The sequence below is a fragment of the Mesoplodon mirus genome, assembly GCF_964341445.2.
Source record: "Mesoplodon mirus genome assembly, chromosome: 19".
In the NCBI taxonomy this organism is placed as follows: Eukaryota; Metazoa; Chordata; class Mammalia; order Artiodactyla; family Ziphiidae; genus Mesoplodon; species Mesoplodon mirus.
In genome coordinates, this window is record NC_138995.1 from 20,134,181 (window position 1) to 20,148,252 (window position 14,072).

The following is a 14,072-nucleotide window of genomic DNA, read 5'->3' on the forward strand; positions in this document are numbered from 1 at the left end:
CTCCTTCCAGGGAGGAGGGGAGCAGCGCCTCGCCCCACTGCCTGCAGGAGCCTCTGCTAGTGAGGGCTGACCTCCTCGCCTCTCCTCTGAAGCCTCTGGCCTAGGAGCTCAACCAACTCACAGAAAGGAAAAAGGAAGCTCAGAGAGGGCAGTGGACTTGCTCAAGGTCACACAGCAAATTAGCGGCAGAGCTGAGGCTTGAACCCACTGAACCTGACTCAGTGCTAGACAAGGACTCTATTCCACCAAGACATGAGGTTGGAAGGTCAGCATGACTTTACCAAAGTCTTGGGAAGGGATGGGGGATACACAGAGGTCAGAGTATGAGGACCAGATGTGCTGGCCTCCAACACTGGCCTCCTGCCTCAGGGGCGAAACCTACCAAGAGGACTCCAGGGAAATCAGGCAGGCCTGGGGTTATGAGCAGTAACTGACCCAGACATGACAGTGGGTTGGATCAGATCAGGGAAGGCCTCCCAGAGGAGGTGAAGCTAGGAGGTATTCCAGGCAGGGGAAGGACAAGGATAAAGGTGCAGAGAGGTGGGAAGGGGCTTTTAGGAAGGGGTGTGGTATGGTGGGTCCCTAAGAACCCTACTAAAGGAAGCTTCTGGGGCCCATGATGGCTTTGTCCTCCCATATGATAAGATGATGGAGCCCTGGGGGCTGGGGTCCCAGGGAAGGGTTAGAATCAGCCAGGACCATCCATGGGCACTTGCTGCCTCGCTCAGGGAGAGCCAGCACCACATTAGTGAGCGTCCGTGACCGCCCCTTAATTCCCTCCCACTCAGCTGGGCAGGGATGTGGTTTTCCCCTTTTATAGATGTGTGGACTGATGCTCGGCTCCAGCCCATGGTCACTCAGTTACTCTGTGGTTGAGCCGAGTGAGAACTCAGGCCCAAGCTTCAAAGTCCCGAGCTCCTTCTCCATTGTCCCCTGCCCCAGGCATGAGCCCTTCCTGAGGGTGCAGGTCCCATCTCTGGACAGCCATAGGGAGCCAGCTTCAGATACTCAGTGAGCCACAGGGTCAGGGGCAAGCTTTCCTGGGCCCTGTTCTGAAAGCAGTCCCCCTGTCTGTCCTCCCAGAGCCTGTGTCCCAGTCCCTGTCCTGCATCTGTCGCATATGATTATGCATGGTTTCCAGAGCTTGTGTTTGATCGCTCTCTGTGTCCTCAAGCTCAGCACTGGGCCTGGGCTCACCAAAGGTGCCCAAGCCATGTACTGAGTGAGTGGCTGCAGCCTTGAGACCAGATGGGGAAGTGGCAGGGAGGCCCTGAGCTGCCTCCGGGGAATGAGGTCTCTGTCTTGAGTGGTAATCAAGCAGAGTGTGGATGGTTACCTCCCTGGGTAGTTGTGGGAGGGCTTTGTTCCCAGGTGAGGGCATGGACTTATGCAAATCAGAAGGTAGAAACTCAACTGTGGCCTCCTGTACCTTCCCATCCCTTCCTGGCACCATCTCCAAAAGCCTCTCCCACACTCAGCCCATGGCAGGGACAGGCAGGTGACGCATGAACTCGGGGCCGTTGCCTGAGATATGAACGTGCCCTGCCAGCAGTTCTGGCCCATGCTGGTGTCTCTTGCAGCCTACTGACCTTCATTAGGAGGGGCTGGCCCTGAGGCCCTACTGCCTGGGCCAGAATGTCATCCGAGCCTGAGAGCCAAGCCTTTGCTTGCTGAAGTTCATTGTACGCTGCTCCCCTGCAGGCGCCTTCACTGGGGAGAGGGAGCTGCCCTTGGGCTTTGGCTGAGCATGCGTGCTTCCTGACCCTCTAATAAGAAAACGCCAGGGTAAGCAGATTTCTGGGATTCTTTGAGGGCCAAACACAGACCACTGTTTTCAGAGCCCCCACTATGTGTAGGTTCTGTGCTGAGAGCTCATTTCATCCCTGAAGCTATGTTCTCCCCATTTTATAGGTGAGAATACTGAGGCTCAAAGATATTAAGTAACCCACCACAATCATATATAGCCAGTATATGGCTAACTGATAATCATTCTCTTCCTGTTTGGCCCAGGAGGCAGCCTCAGCATCCTTTTCAACATAGTACTCCACACAGTGATTACCCTGGTCACGAGACAAGCTTTTGGCCACCACTCATCTAGTCCACCGTGCTTTCACTCCTGAGCCAATGACCAGGCTTTGGTTTGGACTAGAACTGAGCCAGTGGTCACTCTGCTACCGTAGTCTCGCTGATAAAGTACAAGCCAGCTGGCCATCCAACCAATGTCACCCTCTTCCTCTCACCTTTGAAGCCAATGGCAGGGCTTGGGAATGTCAGAGACAGCAGCCCTCCTTGGGGACGGTAGGAGTGTATGGGGTCCACACTGCTCTCGACTGTCCTGTTCAGTCTGTTCCAGCTGCTGCGATGGTTTGGGATGTACTGGTCACCCCACGATTCAAGGCAGATGTGCTACCAGAAAGCTGGCCATGGCAAGGCTGGAGGTGTCCAGACTGAGAACCTAGGGTTGGATGTGTGTGTGCATGCCTGCCCTGCTCAGCACGCAAACTGCTGCGGAGGTGTCAGTCCCATGGGGTCACCCTGAAGATGCCTCTCCCTCTCCCTGCTTCAGCAGCAAATGAGAACCTCGCCCTCGTGGCAGTGCCAGGCTCATCACCAGCCAGGTGTGGAGATGGCAACACCCATGCCTGCAGATGGAGCCTGTTGGTGCAGGCGTCCGCCTGCATGGCTGGGGGAAGTTAATCTTCCAGTCCCTGCGACCGGCGGAGGTAGATGCTGCTTTAAATTATGAGGGAAACTTCCAGTTTCCTAATTCAGGGTCCATTCCATCAACAGGATAAAAATGACTGCAGAGAAACAACATGATGCTAGCCCCCCTTCCCACCGCTCCGCCTCGCTCTCCCCCTGCACCAGCTGTGGAAAGGACGGAGGGTAAGGCAAGCTTTGCCCCTATCCTAGACTTTCTTCCCAAGCAGCTTCTACAAAGGTGCTGATGGTCAAGAGGAAATCGTACCTCGAGATACCAGGTCATCCCTGAGATGCGGCCCTCCCTCCACATACAGCATGAGTAGCTATCATCTCCTGGACACCTACTGTGTGTCATGCACCATGCTTGGTACTTTTCATGCACTGTATTATCTCACTTAATTCTTATGATGGGCCATGATGGGATCTCCAATTAACAGGTGGAGAAATTGGGCTTCAGACAGGTTATTTGTCCAATGTCACTCAGCCCACAAAGAGGGACCCGGGTCAGTGGGCAGCCAAAGCCCCATGCTGTTAGCCAAGATGCTACTCTGTGGCTACCAGGCACTGTGCACTGGCGCTCATGTTTTGGGGATCTTGATAAAGTAAAACTTTTCTCTCCCTAAAACGATGCTTTGCTTTTTCTGGGCCACCTTAACATGTAGACAAAGTAGCCCATGACCTACGTCTTATTCAGGGTGAAGGTATATCATCAGCTGAAGGAACATTGCTGAGTTTTGAAGGGCTGGCAGGGGCCCGCCATGAAGGTCAAATCAAGAGACTGTCTTATCTTAAGCGTAGAGAGGAGACATGAAGGGCCGCGGTCATAGGGTTTTAAGAGCGCCCTCGGGCTGCAGAACTGGACGCAGGGTGGGGGGACACCAGCGACTAGGCTGCTGTGAGGGTCCACGTGAGCGTGGACGCTGAAGTGTAGAGGGTGGAGCGTGGAAGATGGAGCGAGCAGCGTGGAGGGTGGAGCAGGGAGCGTGGAGCGAGGAGCGTGGAGGGTGGAGCGAGGAGCGTGGAGGGTGGAGCGAGGAGCGTGGAGGGTGGGGCGAGGAGCGTGGAGGGTGGTGGGTGGGGCGAGGAGCGTGGAGGGTGGAGCGTGGAGCGTGCAGCGTGGAGGGTGGAGCAGGGTGCGTGGAGGGTGGAGCGTGGAGCGTGGAGGGTGGAGCCGGGTGCGTGGAGCGTGGCGGGTGGAGCGAGGAGCGTGGAGGGTGGAGCGTGGAGCGTGGAGGGTGGAGCCGGGTGCGTGGAGCGTGGAGGGTGGAGCGAGGAGCGTGGAGGGTGGAGCCGGGTGCGTGGAGCATGGAGGGTGGAGCGAGGAGCGTGGAGGGTGGAGCCGGGTGCGTGGAGCGAGGAGCGTGGAGGGTGGAGCGAGGAGCGTGGAGGGTGGAGCGAGGAGCGTGGAGGGTGGAGCAGGGAGCGTGGAGCATGGAGGGTGGAGCGAGGAGCGTGGAGGGTGGAGCCGGGTGCGTGGAGCGAGGAGCGTGGAGGGTGGAGCGAGGAGCGTGTAGGGTGGAGCCGGGTGCGTGGAGCGTGTAGGGTGGAGCGAGGAGCGTGGAGGGTGGGGCGAGGAGCGTGGAGGGTGGGGCGAGGAGCGTGGAGGGTGGGGCGAGGAGCGTGGAGCGTGGTGGGTGGAGGGTGGAGCGTGGAGCGAGCAGCGTGGAGGGTGGAGCGAGGAGCGTGGAGGGTGGGGCGAGGAGGGTGGAGGGTGGAGGGTGGAGCGAGGAGCGTGGAGGGTGGAGCAGGGTGCGTGGAGGGTGGAGCGAGGAGCGTGGAGGGTGGAGCGAGGAGCGTGGAGCGTGGTGGGTGGAGCGAGGAGCGTGGAGGGTAGAGCGTGGAGCGTGCAGCGTGGAGGGTGGAGCAGGGTGCGTGGAGGGTGGAGGGTGGGGCGAGGAGCGTGGAGCATGGCGGGTGGAGCGAGTAGCGTGGAGGGTGGAGCGTGCAGCGTGCAGCGTGGAGGGTGGAGCGAGGAGCGTGGAGGGTGGAGCCGGGTGCGTGGAGCGTGGAGGGTGGAGCGAGGTGCGTGGAGGGTGGAGCCGGGTGCGTGGAGCGTGGAGGGTGGAGCGAGGAGCGTGGAGGGTGGAGCAGGGAGCGTGGAGCGAGGAGCGTGGAGGGTGGAGCGAGGAGCGTGGAGGGTGGAGCGAGGAGCGTGGAGGGTGGAGCGTGGGGCGTGCAGCGTGGAGGGTGGAGCAGGGTGCGTGGAGGGTGGAGCGAGGAGCGTGGAGGGTGGGGCGAGGAGCGTGGAGCATGGCGGGTGGAGCGAGGAGCGTGGAGGGTGGAGCCGGGTGCGTGGAGCGTGGAGGGTGGAGCGAGGAGCGTGGAGGGTGGAGCCGGGTGCGTGGAGCGTGGAGGGTGGAGCGAGGAGCGTGGAGGGTGGAGCAGGGAGCGTGGAGCGAGGAGCGTGGAGGGTGGAGCGAGGAGCGTGGAGGGTGGAGCGTGGAGGGTGGAGCTGGGTGCGTGGAGCAGGGAGGGTGGAGCGAGGAGCGTGGAGGGTGGAGCGTGGAGCCGGGTGCGTGGAGGGTGGAGCAGGGTGCGTGGAGCGTGGAGGGTGGAGCGAGGAGCGAGGAGCGTGGAGGGTGGGGCGAGGAGCGTGGAGGGTGGAGCGTGGAGGGTGGAGCCGGGTGCGAGGAGCGTGGAGGGTGGAGCGAGGAGCGTGGAGGGTGGGGTGAGGAGCGTGGAGGGTGGAGCGTGGAGCGTGGAGCGTGGGGGAAGCCTGCAGCTCCTGCACTCGGAGCGTGGAGCTGGGCTCAGCTGAAAGCAATTGAAGGGCAGCTACCCGTGAGGAGAGTTCCTCCACCGCGCCAAGCGGATGTCCTTTGAGCGGGCCTCAGCGACAACCCTGGTGCTCTCCCCACTCTGCAGATGGGGTCCCAAGGTCCCCTTTGGGGCTAGGATGGTGCCTGGATCCGTGGGCCTCCGTTGTGCCAGGCAGAAGCCAGCTCTCGCGCCTCCAGACCTCTGCTCCAGGCTGGGACTGGGAACCACAGGTGGGTCAGAGGCCCTGCATGACCGCGGCCTGGGTGTGGGGCCGGGTCTGGCACTTGCCCGTTCTGTGTGCGGAACCATCGTCACCCCCATTTATAGGACACTGAATCTTGGTGAGCTGAAGTTTGCCCACCTAGTTTTGTGGCAGAGCTGGGATTTGAACCCAGGTGTGTCTGATAATCCATGCAGTAGGGCCCGAGCAGGGGAAGAGAGTTGGGTGCGGTGGAGGTGGAGGTAGGAGAACGGGGCTCCGTTCCTGGTTCTACCACTCACTCGCTGTAGAGTGAGTTTGTTCTCTGCCCTCTCTGGACCTGCTCGCTATCTGCCTGAAAGATGCTTAAAGACGCTTATTCTTGAGCCGTTCTTCCCGCAGGGTGGGTGAAGGGGTCTGAAAGGGGTGGGGAGGAGGTGGGAGCCAGGTGAACACAATGGGCGAGGCAGTGAGATCCAGGCTGGCGTCGGGGGATGAGTCAGGGCTGGCTGCAGGCTGGGAAACAGTGGGGAACGTGCAGGGCAGGGAAACTGAAGCAGACCATCACTCCTGATTCCTTGCTGAGTGTAGTGTGTGGGTAGCTGTGCGGTCACTCTGTCTGGGTTCAGGCAAGTGCTCTTTGCAGCCTGAAGCCACGTGGGAGCATTGACAAAGAAAGGGCACCGAGACAGTGGAGGTGCTGAGCCAGCCTCTTTAGGCCTCCAGTCCTGCCCACACCTTTGGAGACGCTGGCTAGAGGGAGAAGGGGGGCCAAGGACTGAGATCTGACTGAAGGTTCCTGTCACAAAAAATTCTGAAGACATTTGTCATGGGTCCACTTCCCTGGCAAGTCTGGCCTCAGTAGTTCACCTCTTTCTCCACTGCCGAAGCCACTAGGGTGAGGCCTTGAGGTCATTGAAGGGAATCTGGGGAACAGGATTCAGGCACTGTCTTCCCTCTGCTCACCAATGGCTGGTCTCAGCCTCCCGGCAGGGACTGGGGCAGGGGACGTGGCAGGGCAGGCTCACTTGCTTGGGCACTTCTGAGTCCCCTCCCCTTCTGTTTTGGGCAGCCTCTCAACCCACTTGGTGATATCACCTAGTTACCAGGAGACTGTGATGGAGAGAATCAGAGTACCGGGAACAGGTCAGGAACATCCACAAGGAGGGGCTGGGTCTTGAAGGGTGAACCAGCAGAACAAGATCAGGGGAGGGAGGAAGGGGCCTGGGCAGGAGTACAGAGGGGTAAGGTCCCAACAGAGCTCAGGAAAGGAGGAGGTGCTCCTGGGGTGAGGCCGTGGGATGTCCCCTGAACATTGGGATTATGGGGATGAGGAAGAGGCTGCTTGGTGTTCCGTATTCTTCTTACAGTGGGATGTAGCTCTATAAGAAGTCAGTTAATGTCATGTTAAGGCCCTGACACGTTTTACTTGGCCATTTGTGGCATTACAGGTGGGGCAGGTTATAGTGGAAAGGAGGATTGGAATGTGAAGTCATCCACCTATTAATCAGTCCTCCATAAATTCACTCACCCTCCTAATGTACTTATCTACCTAGGCATCTATTCAGGACCCACTCGATCGTCCATGCATCCATCCATATATTCACTCATCCATCCAGCTACCCACCCATCCATCTACTCACCAATACTCAACTAAGTGCTTATTCTATGCTTGGACACATGCTAGGCACTAGGAACATGTATATAAATTAACTAAAATGAACCTCTCAAACCGTGGAAAGCAAGAGTTCCCACACAGGTGCCCCAGTGCTGAGAGGGAAAGTCTTGGTACATCATGGAGTTCTCTGCTCTCACGTCATGCAGAGTAGCTCTCCTTCCCTCTGTTGTACACATCAGAGTTGATAGGAGAGTGCTCCATTGCCAAGTGGAAGATTTTCAGCCGCTGCATTAAAATATAACTGGAAAAATATAAGTGACCACCCACAGGCCTTTCATGATTCTATAAATATAAGATGAAAGTGATTTATTCCACTATTGAGATAGATTCTGCCACTTAAATAAACTCACCAAAATTAACTCACATGTACCTCTACATAGCCAGACTCCCTAAGTTTACCGTCTTGTCATCATTCACTGAGATTTTATCTCTGGTTTGATGAACAATTTATTTGTTGGCTGGAAAACTCATTGAAACAGTGTCACAAACCACTTTTCCCTACTTCTGCAGAGGAAGTGGTAAACTGGCTGACATTACAGAACCAAGCCATGGCAGAATTAGACTTTCTACTTGAACCCACACCAAACTCTTCCTTTTCTTGCTAGAATCATCAATGGCCCTGTACTCATGTTCTCTCCTCTTCTGTCCCCACCTAGAGTTGGCTCTTAAGCTATTTTCCAGAGAGAACACAAGCTTTTATAACACCAGCAGTCACTGTGCCTGCTCGATGGGTAGGAAATAGTGGAACTGTGTGGAGAAGCAGATGCTGGGTGGGAGCGGGGCTGGCTTGGCACGCCATCAGCTAGGGGATTAGCTATCACACCCCAGTTTGCATTATGAGACTCAAAATCGTGGCTTCGAAAAATGACCACTCACTACAATGTGGACTTTCCAAGAAGTTCATTATTAATTGATATGTACAATGTTAAATTCATGAATGTAGCAAATTATCCTCAGCTATCCCACCACAACCTGGACCAGCCTAAAGGTATGTTCTTGGGCCACAGTGGCCAAGTCCCCATCCCAAGTACTGTCTTCCTTGAGTTTTGTTTTGGCCGTTTGCTTTTGTGGGTTCTGATTCTGGAACATGTTAGGTGGGATTTTGTCCCCTGCTCCACAGTGGTTCCCTCAACTCCTAGAATACAAGGGTATGTGGGAAACCAGCACCAGGGCAGCAGTGTATTAAAAATAATATATTGGGCTTCCCTGGTGGCGCAGTGGTTGAGAGTCCACCTGCCGATGCAGGGGACACGGGTTCGTGCCCTGGTCTGGGAAGATCCCACATGCCGCGGAGCGGCTGGGCCCGTGAGCCACGGCCGCTGAGCCTGCACGTCCGGAGCCTGTGCTCCGCAACGGGAGAGGCCACAACAGTGAGAGGTCCGCGTACCGCAAAAAAAAAAAAAAAATCATAAGTAGAAAGGACTTATTCCAGGAATGCCAGAATGTTTTAAGACCAGGAGATCTATTAACATAACATGCCACTTTAATAGGTAGGATGAGAAAAACTAGTAGACCAGGCAAAGATAGATACTTCTTGGCCATGATATATCCTGATGATCTCAAATGACTGACACCATCACACTGAACCGTGGAGCTTTGGAATTCTCAGCGTGTGGTTCAGGGAATGTGGGTTTCTAAAAACATTCTGCAGTGTTTGGGGACAAGCCCTGGACCCCCATGCCCACCCCCAAGATTGCTTTGCAGCCCTGAGCTGGGGCAAACCAGCCCCAGTCCTAAGGCCTTTTATTCACCAACATTCAGTATCCTGAGATGGTGCATGGTCCTAGTGTCCTCTGGGAGAAGGATCACTCCTCAGCCATCTTCCTCAGGGCAGGAGGAAGCCCAGAGCTCCTCCACCAGAGCTGACCTTCATCTGGTCCTAGGATCTGGCTAAGTAAGACAGACAGTCGTGGGTTCAGATCTTGGCCCTGCCTCTTGCAGGTGGTGTCCTCGGGGCAGTTTACCCCTCTAAGCTTCTATCGCTTCATTTGTACAATAGGAACAGCAATTTCTTGGAACTAATCAAAGCACACTGCCTAGCAGGATGCTTGGCACACAGTAGGTGCTCAATATATGACAAACCTTAAAATATTTAAAAACACCCCTAGACATAGTGTTAAATGTGAAAGGCAAAACAGTAAAGCTCCAAATGGAAAACACTGTAGAACATCTTTATGACCTTGGATTGTTTAAACAGGATACAAAGGTACTAACCATGAAAAAAACGGATAAGTTGGACTATATTAAAATAAACATCTTTGGTGGGAGATTGGGCTTCTAGGTGGGCAGGGGGCACAGGGACGGAGATGTGAACAGGGCCAAAGCCATAGCTGGAGCAAGGGGAAAGTTTTTTTTTTTTTGCGGTACGCGGGCCTCTCACTGTTGTGGCCTCTCCCGTTGCGGAGCACAGGCTCCGGACGCGCAGGCTCAGCGGCCGTGGCTCACGGGCCCAGCCGCTCCGCGGCATGTGGGATCTTCCCGGACTGGGGCACGAACCCACGTCCCCTGCATCGGCAGGCGGACTCTCAACCACTGCGCCACCAGGGAAGCCCAAGGGGAAAGTTTTGAAAGACTTTCTAAATCATTTGTAACCTGCCCCAGGACACTGGTGAATGTTTCTCAGGGAGGAATCTGTACAGGTGCCTGGAACCAGATAATAGATCCCAAGACACAGAAGTGTCCTTCCACATCCTTATGGGATCCTCCATTTTTGCACAGTTAGCTGTTTTACTCCAGTAGGTTTGTTCTTTGTGGGAGACCCAAGAGAGTAGCCATACCATCAATTATAGCAATTCAATGTCAAACAGTATTAACTGAGTATAATACATCTTGTGATGATATAGGAAAACTAATTTGGTAACCTAGGCCTCATGTTCAATGAGGGGACCTAAGACAGCCTTTCTTCAAGCAATTGATAAGTAAAAAGCCCCACAGTATTCCTTTTCAGTTCGAAAAATGCAAGTCTTAGCAGCAGCTGACAGGAATACCGGGGCTGTCTTTTGATGATGACTCGTATTACCAGTGCCTTTGCTGCTTCTGATTACCTATGTTTCAGTATTAGTGTAACTTTAGTACTTGAATCCTATGAAGATTTTTGCAGTGGAAGTATAGTTCTTGGTTACCTACTACACTTAGAAACAGGTCCTCATTCTGTTTTTATAATATGTTTTTTGCATTCTACTCTGAATCAAAGCCAGTGTTGAACAAAGGGATGATGCTGTGCGCGTCTCTCTCTCGTGTGTGTTTCACCAGCTCGCCCTCCCCATGGCTCTTGTACTAAGGCAGTGGTGTATAGCTGGGCCTTTCATTCTTGTGCATTTAGAAATAAATGTCACTGCAGGAGAAATGCTGGCTCTGCTAGGATTGAGCAGAAATTGATTTTGAAATGATAGTAAACGCTTGTTAAACCAGACACTGAACTTCACCCACTATGGTGGCTACATTACTTAGTTCAGTGTTTGTAATGCTCAATGTAATTCCTATTTTAAAAGAATTTAAGGGACAACCCACAGGTTTCTGAACATACAAACTCAGAAATAACGTACTGTCTGGGAATCTGATAGTCATGTTGTCTTAGATAACTGGATTTTACACTTGGTAGATACGCCAGTGCACTAATATCGCTCAGGTGTAATTGATCATCCTGTTCGCTCGCAAGGATAACAAGAGCCACTGTGCCCCAGTGCTGTGATTCTTATTGTTTAGACAGTGTTGGTGACATACTGTGCATGTGTAGTAGCCACGTGTACTTTAATAGTACTTAAACTACTGGGATCACTGTCAGTATTTTAGTGTAGGAGGTACTTTTTTATCTTGAAAAAAATGAGAGATTTTTTAAAAAGTTTAAATTGTTTCACGAGCCATCCTTTAAATTTCATTTAACCTAAAACCTGAAATTTCAGTAATAGACAAAAACTCTTTAACAAGGCTGCCACCCAACCTAAAAGGTGCCCACGTTGGCTTTCACATTTGTAAAAATGTATTCTTTGAAGTGCAGCAATAGAAGCCTCTTCTCCTAAGGCGTACAAGAGGGTATCCCCTAACTGTATGCTCTATATCGTTTTATTTTCTGTAAATTTTGAAGTTAAATATGTATAAAGCAAATTATATACAAGAATAGATAGTCTATATATAAAAGTTTAAGAACATCTGTGAATCCAAAGACATGATTATAAGAGTCAAAAAGCAGTCCACATAGAGGGAGAAGATTTTTGCAATAATATATCCAACACAGGACTGGTAGTCAGAATATATAAAGAACTCCTAGAAATTAGTAATAAAAAGACCCAATGAAAAAGTGGGCAAAAGGCTTAAACAATCACTTCACAAACGAGGATATCCAAGGTGCTAAATACACTGTACTTAATCACCAGAGAAATTCAAATGAAACCACAAGGTAATATCTCTGCTATCTACCAGAATGGCTAAAGTGAAAAAATCCAGACAACACCAAGCATTGGTGAGGATGTAGGGCAACTAGAGCTATCATAGATTGATGTTAGGAGTGTGGATTGGTACAGCCACTCTGGAAAACTGTTTAGCTCTATCTATTAAAGCCAAACACATGGATGTCCTATAACCCAGAAATTCCACTCCTGGGCAGAATGAACTCTCCAACAGAAATGCATCAATATGTTCACCAAAACTCATGTACTAGAACAGTGCTGTCCGGTATGGTAGCCACTAGCCGCATGTAGCTACTTAAATTAATGAAAATTAAATTAAAATTCAGTTCCTCAAAATTGGAGATGATTCAAAGAAATAGAAAGATACCCCATGCTCCTAGATTGGAAGAATTAATGTTATTAAAATGTCATACTATCCAAAGAAATCTATAGATTTAATGCAATCCCTATCAAAATACCCAGGACATTTTTCACAGAACTAGAACAAATAATCCTAAAACTTATGTGGAACCATAAAAGACCCCAAATTGCCACATCAGTCCTGAGAAAAAAGAACAAAACTGGCAGATACACACACTACTATATCTAAGATAGATAACCAACAAGGACCTACTGTATAGCACAGGGAACTCTACTCAGTATTCTGTGATAACCTATATGAGAAAAGAATCTAAAAAAGAATGAATATATGTATATATATATAATTGAATCACTTTGCTGTACACCTGAAACTAACACCACATTGCAAATCAACTATACTCCAATAAAATTAAATACAAACAAACAAAAAAAACCAAAAAACAAAGCTGGAGGTATAACCCCGCCAAATTCCAGACTATACTACAAAGTTACAGTAATCAAAAAAGCATAGTATTGGCACAAAAACAGACACATAGATCAATGAAACAGAAAAGAGAATCTGGAAATAAACCCGCACACCTATGGTTAATCAGTTTATGACAAAGGGGGCAAGAATATACAATGGAGAAGACACAGCATCTTTAACAAGTGGTGCTGGGAAAACTGGACAGCCACATGTAAAACAATGAGATTAGAACATTCCCTCATACTGTATACTACAAAAATAAACTTTAAAAGGGTTTAAAGACCTAAATGCAAGACATGAAACCATAAAACTCTAGGAAGAGAACATAGGCAGGACACTCTTTGACATAATTTGGAGCCATATTTCCTTGGATCAGTTTCCTAAAGCAAAAGACATAAAGGCAAAATAAACAAATGGGACCTAATTAAACTTAAAAGCTTTTGCACAGCAAAAGAAACCATCAACAAATGAAAAGACAACCTACAGGATGGGAGAAAATATTGGAAAATGATGATACCAACAAGGAATTGATGTCCAAAATATACAAACAGCTCATACTGCTCAATATTAAAAAAAAAATCGAGTCAAAAAATGGGCAGAAGACTTGAATAGATGTTTTTTCCAAAGAAGACATAGAGATGGCTAACAGGCACAAGAAAATATGTCCAACATCACTAATTATTAGAGAAATGCAAATCAAAACCATAATGAGATATCACCTCACACCTGTCAGAATGGCTGTCATCAAAAGGACCACAAATAACAAATGTTGGAGAGGCTGTGGAGAAAAGGGAACCCATGTACACTGTTGCTGGGAACGTAAGTTGGTGCAGTCACTATGGAAAACAGTATGATGTTCCTTAAAAAACTGAAAATAGAACTACCATATAATCCAGCAATTCCACTCCTGAGTATATATCTGGAAAAAATGAAAACACTAATTCAAAAAGATTTATGCACCCCAATGTTCATAGCAGCACTATTTACAATAGCCAAGACATGGAAGCAACCCAAGGTGCCTATCAACAGACAACTGGGTTAAGAAGATGTGGTATATATATACAATGGAATATTACTCTGCCATAAAAAGAATGAAATACTGCCATTTGTAGCAATGTGGATGGACCTAGAGAATATTATACTTAGTGAAATAAGTAAGACAGAGAAAGACAAATACTATATGATATCACTTATATGTAGAATCTAAAAAAATAAATGAATGTATATGCAAAACAGATTCACAGATATAGAAAACAAACTTGTGGTTATCAAAGGGGAGAAGGAAGGGGAGAGGGACAAATTAGGGATATGGGATTAACAGATACAAACTACTATACATAAAATAGGTAAGCAACAAGGATATACTGTATGACACAGGGAATTATACCTATTATCTGGTAATAACCTATAATGCAAAAATACTGAATCACTATGCTGTATACCTGAAACTAATACAATATTGTAAATCAAGTATACTTAAACTAAAAAAATTCAGTTCCT

General features: G+C 50.2%; 1 protein-coding gene across 1 annotated transcript in view; it reads right to left on the bottom strand.

Annotated features, from left to right (window-relative positions):
* BEAN1 (brain expressed associated with NEDD4 1) overlaps window positions 1-14,072 on the bottom strand; it is a gene marked incomplete at both ends in the record, with an annotated part of 37,948 nt that overhangs the window by 6,717 nt on the left and 17,159 nt on the right. The window lies entirely within an intron of this gene.